At 37.4% G+C, this 11,592-nt stretch overlaps 1 long non-coding RNA gene across 3 annotated transcripts in view; it reads left to right on the top strand.

The window, feature by feature from the left end:
• The window catches only part of LOC105466938 (uncharacterized), a 109,801-nt gene extending 99,408 nt beyond the window's left edge, over positions 1 to 10,393 (top strand). For all 3 annotated transcript variants that reach the window (XR_011624612.1, XR_011624610.1, XR_011624609.1), the window contains one exon: positions 10,291 to 10,393. This is a non-coding gene — a long non-coding RNA (uncharacterized lncRNA). The remainder of the gene's footprint in view (positions 1 to 10,290) is intronic.
• Positions 10,394 to 11,592: the final 1,199 nt, after the last annotated feature.

Genomic DNA, 11,592 nt, shown 5'->3' with positions numbered 1-11,592 from the left:
TGCTGATCCTATGCATGTCATTAACAGTGGCCTATACTGAGGGAGAGAGTCAGGAAACAAGAGACAATGCAAGGCACTATGGTTCCTTTTAAGGCTTTATAAAGTGATTTAAAATCTGCACTGGCAATTTCAGGACAGTTTGTATAAATAAGTAATAGGGTTACACAGTTGCACCTCTCATGGACAGTTTGACTGCCTACTAAAATTGAGTCTGAAGTGCTTCAGAGGATATGCTAACATTGGACAGTCAGTCTCTGAATGCCCCACACTTATCTGAGCATGTTCAACTTTACCGTCTTCTTCTCTCTGCTAAACTGAAATCAATGTAATGACGTCTTGGTGGAAAAGTGAAACAAGAGTTGCTAAACTATTCCCTGGATGGAAACCTAAAGGGAGAAGGTGTCTCCTTGTTCCTATGAGTCAGGACATTTAAGTCAAACTCTGCTAAATATTCCTCTATGGATCAATGGAGGAGACATTAGCCCCAAAATGAATATTCTTCGCTGTCCACTGTTTTTGTGGCTTACTCTGCTTGGATGTTACTCCCAGAATGTTGTATTCAGGGAGTAATGTAGAAAAAACCTCTCTCTCCCTCTCTCTCCCTGTCTCTCTCTCTCTCTCTCTCTCTCTCTCTGTTCCCCACTCTCTCTCCCTGTCTTGCACACACACTCACTTATGCATACACCATCCTAGCTAATGTATCAGATTTTTTAAAAACACATTGAAACTTTTAGAACACTAGTGTCTCATGTAGAGGTTGATGGAACCATAATATATCTTTGGTTATGCTGACTAACAGCTTTGTGAGGTGTCTAGCATTCTCAGAGTACGGAAAGTATTTTTTCAAAAGTAATAATGATGTTGATGATGATAATAAAGTGTATATTAAGTTCCAGAAGTTGTATTCGTGGCTTAGTATACATTTTCTTATTCATTTATCACAACAATGAGAGGTGAATAATATTATTGTTATGTCCACTTGACAAATGAATAAACTGAACCTTGAAATTCAGTGGCTTGCCTGAGGTCAGTCATCAGATAACTGGGGAAGTAGGGCTTCCAGCCCAGGAAATCTGAGGCCAGATTCCACATTGGTACCTAGCACTGACTTTAGTCAGAATGAGTGTCCCAGATGATTACTTAGTAGAGGAGCGAATGGATGAAGAAGGAAAAGAGTAAGGTCTTGTTGCGTCTTTCTCTCTAAACAGTATTATGGCCGCCAATTATAAGGCTTGATCACTTATTATTTGGACATACATTTTTGTGTCTCAACTAGACTGGCAACTTAATGAATAAATCTTGTCTCATGGGACTATCTATTCCCTCCAGGGTAAATAGAAAATTCTGGATAAATTAACTCTATAATAGAAAAAAAATTCATGTGACTCAAAAGTCTCGGAAGATTATATCACCTCTTCATGTTCAGTAATTTATTCTTTATTTCTGAATTTCTCAATCTACCAAATAATAATACCCACTTCTTAAACATTCACGAGTATAAAACTAAATAATACGCATATTAAGAATAACATAATCTATCATGTAATAGGCACTCAATGTAATTTCTCATTATTAGTATTATTACATATACAAGTTTCCATTGGTCCAAAATAAAATATCTAGATATGGATATATATACACACACACACACACACACACACATATATATATACTACTTCTGCTATTTCAAATGACTACCATTTATTATGTATTTCATATCCTGCATGCATTTTAGACAGTGATTTTTACATATTACTAATTTTAACAATGAGACTCTGAGGGTCAGAGAGGTCTGCCAATTTACCCATGATCACACTGCTAGAACATGCAAGAGCCAGAATATAAACTTAAAATCTGTGTGATTCTAAAGCCAGTGCTATTTCCACTAAAATGAAGGACATAATCTGAACCAGGTTCTCTTTGTCCGCTACTCTCAAAATGTGAAGTTCGGATTTTCACCACACATACATGGTATTCCAGGTAGGAATTCTGTTTGCCTCTCATTCCATAGGCATGCCCTTACATCCTATCCTGAAATAGAACATTGTTTTCAGAGGAGAAATTCCACCTTTTTTAATGAGGCAATTGATATTGCCACGCTGTCGTTTCAAAGAAGATAGACTTGGAGAAGGCAGTCACCACAATCCAGTTGGGCAGTAGAATTCCTCACTGATGTGAGGAATCTAAAATTAAAACTAGAAAAAGGTAATTTACTCTCATTGACCTACAGCTGAGAAGAGAGAGCAGACTTGCTTCTTAAAAAAGTAGTTACTGGCCGGGTGCGGTGGCTCACGCCTGTAATCCCAGCACTTTGGGAGGCCGAGGCGGGCGGATCACGAGGTCAGGAGACCGAGACCATCCCGGCTAACACGGTCAAACCCCGCCTCTACTAAAAATACAAAAAAAAAAAAAAAAAAAAAAATTAGCCGGGCGTGGTTGCGGGCGCCTGTAGTCCCAGCTACTCGAGAGGCTGAGGCAGGAGAATGGCGTGAACCCGGGGGACGGAGCCTGCAGTGAGCCGAGATCGCGCCACTGCACTCCAGCCTGTGCGACAGAGTGAGACTCCGACTCCGTCTCAAAATAAAAGTAGTTACTGACCCAGCATTTCTCAGGACAGTCATGGAAAAGAGAAAGTCCATTCAGGTCACAGCTACCTGTCTTCTGTGGCAGTAAACATCCTTTCTTTTGTAACCAAGGGCACCTAGTATTACTTCCTAATGAGTAATCACTAAGAAAGCAATTCTGTTAACAAAGGCCAAAATGTCAGTTTCTTACCAGCTAGACTAAGCGTTATGTGTAATTAATAACTCCTCCCTTTTCTTAAATCAGTTTAACAAAACAAGTGTGTTTTTAAAATATAACCAATCTTGGGATCTGAATAGGACAGGGGTAGGGGAAGCTTAATGTTTACCAACCACACTGCTTTCAGAGTTTTTACATTTATGTTTATGCTACTTTTCTACAAAGTGAATGGAAAATAGACACCCTTATTTGAATATTGATTATATTTACATTGAGTATTCTTAATTTGTTATCAGTAGTGGAAGGTTATATGTAAGAAAATATAAGTTATCAATAATATTTAATCATATGGCCTTCTGAAATCTGCTCATACTTAGTAGCTTTACTTCATTTTCCTGACTCTTCTTATTCTGATAATTAAATCAGAAATATACTATTAGCGATATCAAGTATAACAACTAACAACTACTGAGTGCTTACTCTTGCCCAAACACTCACAATCTCACTTACTTGTCACAACAACTCCGTGAGATAGGTATTATTTATTCTATTTTACAGTTGGGACAACTGAGGCTTAGAAGTTTTAAACCAACTTGCTTAAAAAGTCCTTACTCTTAATCAAAGTCAGAGTAAATACTTCATACCAGGTATGTCAGTCATTAGTCTCTGCCCTTAACTACCACACTAGAGTACTTCCATATAAAGAAAGGAGAAGCCCAGAGCAGTAAAAATGTTGCATTCTAAACATGTCTGATTTGGTCAGAGTATTTCCTAAAAAGCGTTCCAACTCCCATTTCCATTTTCTTGGTGGTCTAGTCCAACCCAAGAACTTTCCTTGGTTTACAAGACAAGAACAAGCAACTGCAGTATAAGAATTCACTTATGCCATCTATTCCATGAATACTTACTGAAGACCTAGTCTGCATCCAGATCTGTAGACTAAACACTAAAGAAACATTGTCTCAAGAAATAGAGTCTACCCAGTCAGTGCACAAACTACATGTAGAAGCACAGAGCTGGACACCTGGCTCAGAATGACCCAGTGGAAGTGTCATCACAGCTGAGACCTGAAGAGGATGAGGGTATTTTCCAAGGCAATGTGTATTTATATGAGCTATATTAATCTCTCCTCCAGATTATTAAGACTGGTCCTCTTTGTGGATTTTGCAAAATTAAAATAATAATTCCAACCATCTATCAGTTAAGTAAAAAAACAAATGTAATATTTTGTATCTAAAGGAAATGTAACAGGACCATAATATTATGATGCAGGAGGTGAAAAAGATAGATGCACAACTTTCAGTGACCTTAGCAGACTATCAGCATTTCACTGAGCCATTTTCTTTCTTGTCATTGTTGCATAAATATCTATGTAAAAGCACATATAAATACACAAGTAACAGAGGGCCAAACACTCAGCCCTTCAGAGTATAGAAAGGAAAGAGGGTCACAGGCTGATATTCTTATGGTAAGGTGACAGAGCCCCTCAATCCTGTGATTGTAGCATGTTCTTTTATTTGAGCAAGGTGTACAGTTGTTGGAGAATTACATAGCTGTCACTCAAAATGGTGTAATTTACTCATTGATCAACCCAAGCATTAAGTACCTTTGCTCCTCCAGTTGCTGTCAAGCCCAGAGAGGGTGCTGAAGTCAGCTACTGCCCTGGCTTGAAGGCCTCAGGGAAATAGAGAATTGGGTGCTTTCCTTGCAACATGAATTGGCGCTTAAATCAGCCCTGGTGGGGATGAGAGATTAGGATTAATGAGAACAATGCGTCTGTGTTCTTTTGCTGAAACATTGGTTCATTTCTTTTTCAATTGACACCCAAGATTATTATTATTACTATTATTTATTATTATTATTTTTTTGCCTACAAAGATTTTCTTATTAGGGAAAAAAAGTGGCAGATTTGCCATCCTAGAGCCTGCTGAACGACAAATGCCACACTTATGTGTGTACATAGGATAAGATGGTAAGCTTTGTAAATGTTTCCTAGCAGGAAAAAAATTCCAGGCAAAGGGAAGAGCACATACAAAGAAAACATAGTATGTTCCTAACTTCGAGCAGTATTTTTATCTGGATCATAAAGGTTCTGGTGAAGAATGTCAAAAATGTTTAGAGGACTAAGCAGGAGCCAGTGCACAGGTCATGTCAAGAATTTTGGCTTAAGTTAGCTGGTCTAATTAGATCATGCTATTTAGAGTGTAGTGAGAAGTTTCCTAAGAGAAGGTGCTAGTCCACTATCTGAGAACTTGAATGAGTTGCTAGAAGATGCTTGACCTCAGATTTCCATAGGTTCTGTCTTCATTGGCATTGAGGAAGAATCCTGAAAGCTGCTGAGTTACCAACTATGGTGCATAAATGGTTTATGCTGCCCTAATAAGATTACAAGGAAGGGATCTTCAGTGGTAGATTGCATTATCATTTCCTCTCCATCCTGTAAGAAGATGATACATCCTCAACCACAGTTGTGTCTCTTGCAGTATCCCTGCCCTGAAAGGAGTATACATCCTGTAAAGGAAAATTTTAAATCTCAGGACCTCCCAAACTTCTTATGCAAAAGGATTCTTAAACCCAGAGGAGGCTGAGTCATTGCAACACCCTCTTCCAAAGAAATATCTGTTACTAATGCTGTGCATCAGCAAGATCCTCATGGAAAGGTAAAAGCCTCAGGCATCTGCAAAGGGCTGCCCCCACAGATCATTCACAAGTAAATAAATTGCTGACCTCCCATAAACAAGGACATGCCAATTGTAACTTTAGGTCTACAATCTAAGTCTAGCTCCTGAAACCCACATTAATAATGTTCATTCCAAGCTTATTTTCCCAAGTGCAGAACAAAGTCAAAACTCATTTCTTCAACCTACCCAGAGATGTCTGCATAATTTATTCTTTTTTACTCCTTTTTTCTCTTCAGAAATTTACCTTATCTCATGGAAAATGGAGTTTCACAGGAATGCAACTATTCACAGGAATGCAACTATTCACCTTACTGCCCACCTGCCCCTCTTCCTACATGCCTTCCTCACCTTTAAGGAAATGTATAAATACCAAACTTCCTGAAAACCTCTTTGGATAAATAGCCACAGTTATGTCTGTGGCACATATTTTCCTCAGATGCATTCTAAAGCTGGTTTAATGAACCTCCATAATTGAGAGATGCCTCAGTCACTCATTTGGTTATCAATCCCCACTGCGTTGATGTTGGATTTGGCCTTGAGATGTGCTTTGACCAGAAGAATGCGAGTGAACGTGACATACACATCAGAGCAAAAGTATTAGGAGGCATCACTTGTTTCTGCCAACCCTCTTGTTCTTCTGTCCTCTACCATAAGAACTGCATGTCCCAAATTGGGTCTGCTCCTTGAGCCTATGTCCTGCCATGCAGCAATGAGGAATTGCAGAGTAGAGCCACAGCAGCTGACTCACAGTCCCTACACATAATGTAAGCCAGAAATACACTGTTATGCTAAGTCACCAAGACAGTGTGGTTATTTGTTACTGCATTAAATCTGCATAACATATCTTCTAAGACAGCTCTTTAGATTTCATTGCCAGCCAAACAGGAAAATAACAAGCAAAACAAAACAAACAAAAACCTCTGGGTGGGATAGCTATATATGCCTACGGCTGAGCTTTCATCCCATGTGTCAATTCCTATGATTTTGTAATGGTTGTCTGGAGGGCTATGACAAGAATGTTTGTGTAGTCATTTCCAATCTCAACAGGGAAAATTGGCATAATCAATTATTAATGTCTGCCACGACATGAAATTGAGAGGTGGTGACACAGATGACATGTTTGCTGGTCTAAAGCCAACTTCTCCCATGCTTCTGGCCTTTCAAAGAAAAAAATATTACATTTTCCCCTGTATCCATCATCTTTCCTGGATCCTTCTAAAGATTCATTCCCTCTCACAGGACTCTCACACCTCTGGTTGCAGCAGCAAACAGTGTGATGGCAAATGAGGCTGGACTTTTTCTACCACTGATAATAAAGGTTCAGCATAAATACTTATTTTTTTCTCCTTGAATGACCTGTCCATGTGCTTCCCCATCTGATCATTCCTTCCTATGCTTCTGAAAGAAGTGGTCAGTTTTACTGATCCTCTAACCAGTCTTACACAAAATACATACAGCTCTTCACATGGCTGAAATGAGTATGGGTATCTTCACAGAACCCCAACCCTGGCAATCCTACTAGCTTGCTCAGGGTTAGGCTGGAACATAAAACTGTGGACCAGGGGCATATTTCATGTGGTAATCAGGCACCTGGCATATGCCATATTCCTTCTCACAAAGACCTACCCTCCAATAATCTCTCTTACATTGCTAGAGCGCCACCTAGAGTTCACTGTAACAAATTTGGTTCCCCAAGCCTCCCTATTAGCTTGCTATGAAAAGGGCCACATTACAGAAGAGAAGGAGGACAGAAGAGAAGCAATTTTTGCCATATATTTCTATGTGCTCGGGTGCTATTCTAGGAGATTAAATGCTTCACTCATCCATATAAGGTAATTATTATCCCCATTTTACAGATGACAGTAGTTTGCTCAACAAATAGAGCCAAGATTCAAAACCAGGACTTGCTGACATCAATGTGGATGTTTCTTCTATTATTCAACACTTCCAGCTCTTAATTTCATTCAGCACTCCTAGATTTCAGGACGTTCTGTGACTCCCCCACAGAATATGTCAACCTCAGTGGAGAAAATTTGTCTATGTAAAACCTAAATGCATTTATTTAGACATTTCCTATCGCTACTTTTCCATGACTTTTTCTCCTATGCCCGATATGTACTAAGCATCTGTTGAATAAATAAATGACTAAATGAATGAAATGGTTTTTTTTCCTTGACTCTTTTCAAACCCTTTTCAAAATTCACATACCCAGAATAGCTACACCCACATCTGACTACTCTGTTACTCTATATTCCCACCTTGTGAGAGGTCTCCCCTGTTATGTCCCCACTGTCCTATAAATGACCCTCATATTACCACAATCCATACATTTCTAAGAATGAAGTGATTAAAATTACTTAGGACATTGCCTATGCAAATGAAAGCCTACACAAAACCACTTTCCTTCAATAAAGAAGTCACATAATTATCTGAATCATCAATTATGTGAATCATCATTTATTTATCTGCTTTATTGAGCTTAATTTCTTAATACTGATTTATATTAACTAACGTGTGGGTATCTGTCTGTCTGTCTCTATCTATCTATCTATCTATCTAAACACACACACATTAATGTGAATTTTTCACTGACAGTTAAACATCTGAAGTATTTTTTTTCTGTGACTATGTGCACTGTCTCAGTAAGAGTGTGAGCTCTACGAGGGCAAGTGCTAATTTTAAAATTGTGTTATAATCTTCTAATTCCCACTGTAATTTCTTCAGCTATCTCATTAAATGTTTATGACTGACCAATGATTCCTCCTCTTTTCTAGCTATTCTCTAGCAATTCCTTTGAAAGAAATACTAATGAGCAATTAAATGTTAAAAAGGGGCAAAAGAATGTGGAGCAGATTTTCCCAGAAGGTAATTATGAGTGCCTACCATGTTCCGGGAATCACTTGGGGTGATGGGAGGATATAGTCTCCGGTCTCAAGGATATTGTTTCCTGGGATAAACAGACAATTACAGCACAGTATTCTGGGTCAGCAGAGGCCCAAAGGTATCTTACACTTTGATGAAAGGCAAAAATGACGGACTGCTGAGGTCTCTAATTACTGAGATTCCTCCCGAAGTGATGGTAAATGCTATAATGCAATTATAATAAATATAATGCAATTACAATAAATGTCTGTTGAATTGAATTAAATCAAATTGATGCCTTGCTCTCCAGAAGCTCAAATATACACCATGAAAAATGGAAATGCCATTATTTGAAAAGAAACTCAAGGCCTCCTAGTAAGTTATCCATGGGGATATTTCAGAAGATTTTTAACCCATAAGAGTCCGTAAGAAATTCTATAAGCGTCAGCCCTACCCAAGTGACCCTCTCATCTGATGAATGGATCCTCATAGAAGCTTCTTTAGAATATTCTCAGACATTCGAGGTAAGATCCTGGCAAAACTAGAATGAGTTTTCTGCCGCTGAATAACTGAAGGATGATAATGACAACTAAATGTGATTGATAGCAGCCACAATTTGTGCTAAATTATTTTGTATAAAAATATGGCCCCCAGCAAACCATATCTTTGAATGCTGTTTTCTCAGAATTTGGTACATCTTTTGCCTCTTTTCTCCCTCCTAAATAAATTATTTGACAACAAGATTGTGTCTTTCTTGTTGATAATGGGATGAATGAGTATATGATAATTGAGTGCAGGAAAATGAATTTAATAGATGGTTTGTCTGAATGGTCCGAAGTTTTATGGCATCTATAAACTGGTACATCTCGTGAGCACTCTCCACATTGAGCAAATGTTATTTTCTTTTTAATTTTCACTTTCTGCTTTATTGCTTTCTTTTTTTTCAGACAAGGAAAGCATGCTTTTATAGAAGTATTAGAAAACAAAAATAAGCAACGTTTTTAAAACCAAAGATTTCACCACCTAGCATTAACCAATATTAACATCTTTTTCCTGTCTTTTCCAAGGTTTTCCTATACAAATATACACTTTTTAAACAAAAATATTTTTCTGATATATACAATATTTTGTAATTTACATGTCTACAAATAGTAAATAAAAATATTTTACGTCATAAGTATGCATGTGCATCCTCACCTTTAGTAGTTACAAAATAATCCATTGTGTATATCTCAACATTTATTGAGCATATACTTATTATCAGGTAGCTGAGTTGTTTCCACATTTTTGCTATTTTAAACAACATTATAATAAATGTCTTTCTACATACAACTTCTCGTATTTATTTGAGGGTTTTCTTTAAAAACCAGTAGAATTGCTGGGCCAAAGGGTAAATCCCATTTTAAAGGCTCCTGGTGCTTATGACTGAAGTTCACACTGTAACTGCTTTACACCACCACTGTGTCAATCCCAGGTGTTATCATTTTATAAGCTTAGATGACATATAAAAAATTAACATGTTTATTTATTTCCTACATTTAGTGAACATTATAGTGATTCCATAAACCTTGTTTATGTGTATAAAAGCAGAATGTGTAATGACTTAGAAGCTGGTTTCTCAAGCCAGATTACTTGATCTCCTATGCTGGCTCAGCTATTCACTAGCTCTATGACTCAAACAAGTTAAAGAGCTTCCTTGGGCTTCAGTGTCCTCATATGTAATATGATATCATTAAAGTATCTATCTCTTAGGGTTGTTCTCAGAATTAAGTGATTTGACCCATAAAGCTGACACAGAACAGTACCTGGCACAGGTAAGCATTCAATAAATGCTACATGTTCTCTTGTTTCTAGGAACACAACTAAATTAATTTTTCAGCCTTTCTTGCAATTAGATACATCTATGAGACTAGATTGTAAGATAAATTGGTGTGTGCCATTTACTGGTCTGGCTCACAAATACCTTCAAGACACAATTCTCATCCATTTCCTTGTCAACCAGCAGAATAGAGATAACTCAAAGGACCGAGAGCAGGTGGAATCACAAGATAGAAGGAGCCTGGATGTATGAATGACTATGGAAGAGAGCCCACCGCCACCAACCACATGCAACTATCATTCACCAGTGAGAAATAAATGTATATTGCATTGCATTTTACATGTTTTGTTGCTCTTGTCATAGCACTTAGCCTTTCTTGACTAATAGAGTTGCCTGTTGTTATTCCTTTATCACATATCTGTTTTTTAAAAAGAGAGAATTTTATTTCAAAATATGAAGAATGGAGAGGTGAAAAAAGTTCAGGACTTGAAATTCACTGTAGAAAATCTAAAGCTTGATAATATATGAGTCCATGGGTCATTTGTCTATCTAGAATGTATATTATCCCACATATTTGTTTCTTTATATTCTCCATTCTGACTCCAGGCTACAGAGGTTAATCTCAATACAGCTAAATATATTTATTCAGCTTACAGACACAGATTCCTCACATTCCTTCTTACACTAACCAATGAACATCATTTTCCTGCATTTACTAAATCACTTAGGCCATAAATACCAAAGTACCAGCTGAGAAAATCCAGGAGGAAACATTCTTTGTGAAAAGAGAACTTTTCAAAAGAAATGCTATTGCATTAAAAAAAAGTTTCCCGTAATGGTTCTGCAGTTCTGAAATGTCTACAGGAAAGTCATACCAAACAGGAATATATTTCCCAAGTTTTCCCCTTGAGGATCCTAGACATGAAAGAAAAAATGCTCAATATGAAGCATTGTTCATTTTGCAAAAAATGTTATTTGTTACCAAAGGAAGGGAAAAGTAGAAGGATACCAAAAATGATTTTATATGTGTGTGAATATATACATATATATGCAATTTTATGAACTTTCAGGCAAAAATTTATTCAAATATAAACCATGAAACACTTGCCACATGGTTTATTTTCTAAGGTTAGAACTTCCAACTGAAACTAACCGGAGTATTTTTCAGAGTGTTTTGAGTCTCCAGGGACCATAAGACATTAAATAACACTATCAAATGAATCTTTCTAAATATAGAGTTAAATGGCTCTCCCCTTATATTTGCATCATGCTCCACAATGAGTTTTCTGTGTAGGAAGGTATTACCAGTCCCATCCCACAGGAGGGGATACTGTAATTCAGAGAGATTAAAGGGTCTGTCCAAGGTTACCTCGATAGTGCTACAAGGCAATCCAAGTAATCATCCACTAAGTAACCTGCAGACTTCAGTTTTCACATATGAATTTTCTGAAAATGTTCAAAGTGACAGCTACAATCAAGTTAATCAAT

Source organism: Macaca nemestrina, chromosome 6, assembly GCF_043159975.1.
Source record: "Macaca nemestrina isolate mMacNem1 chromosome 6, mMacNem.hap1, whole genome shotgun sequence".
Classification (NCBI taxonomy): Eukaryota; Metazoa; Chordata; class Mammalia; order Primates; family Cercopithecidae; genus Macaca; species Macaca nemestrina.
The sequence above is the reverse complement of the archived record's forward strand: the minus strand, read 5'-3'. Positions and strand labels throughout refer to the sequence as shown.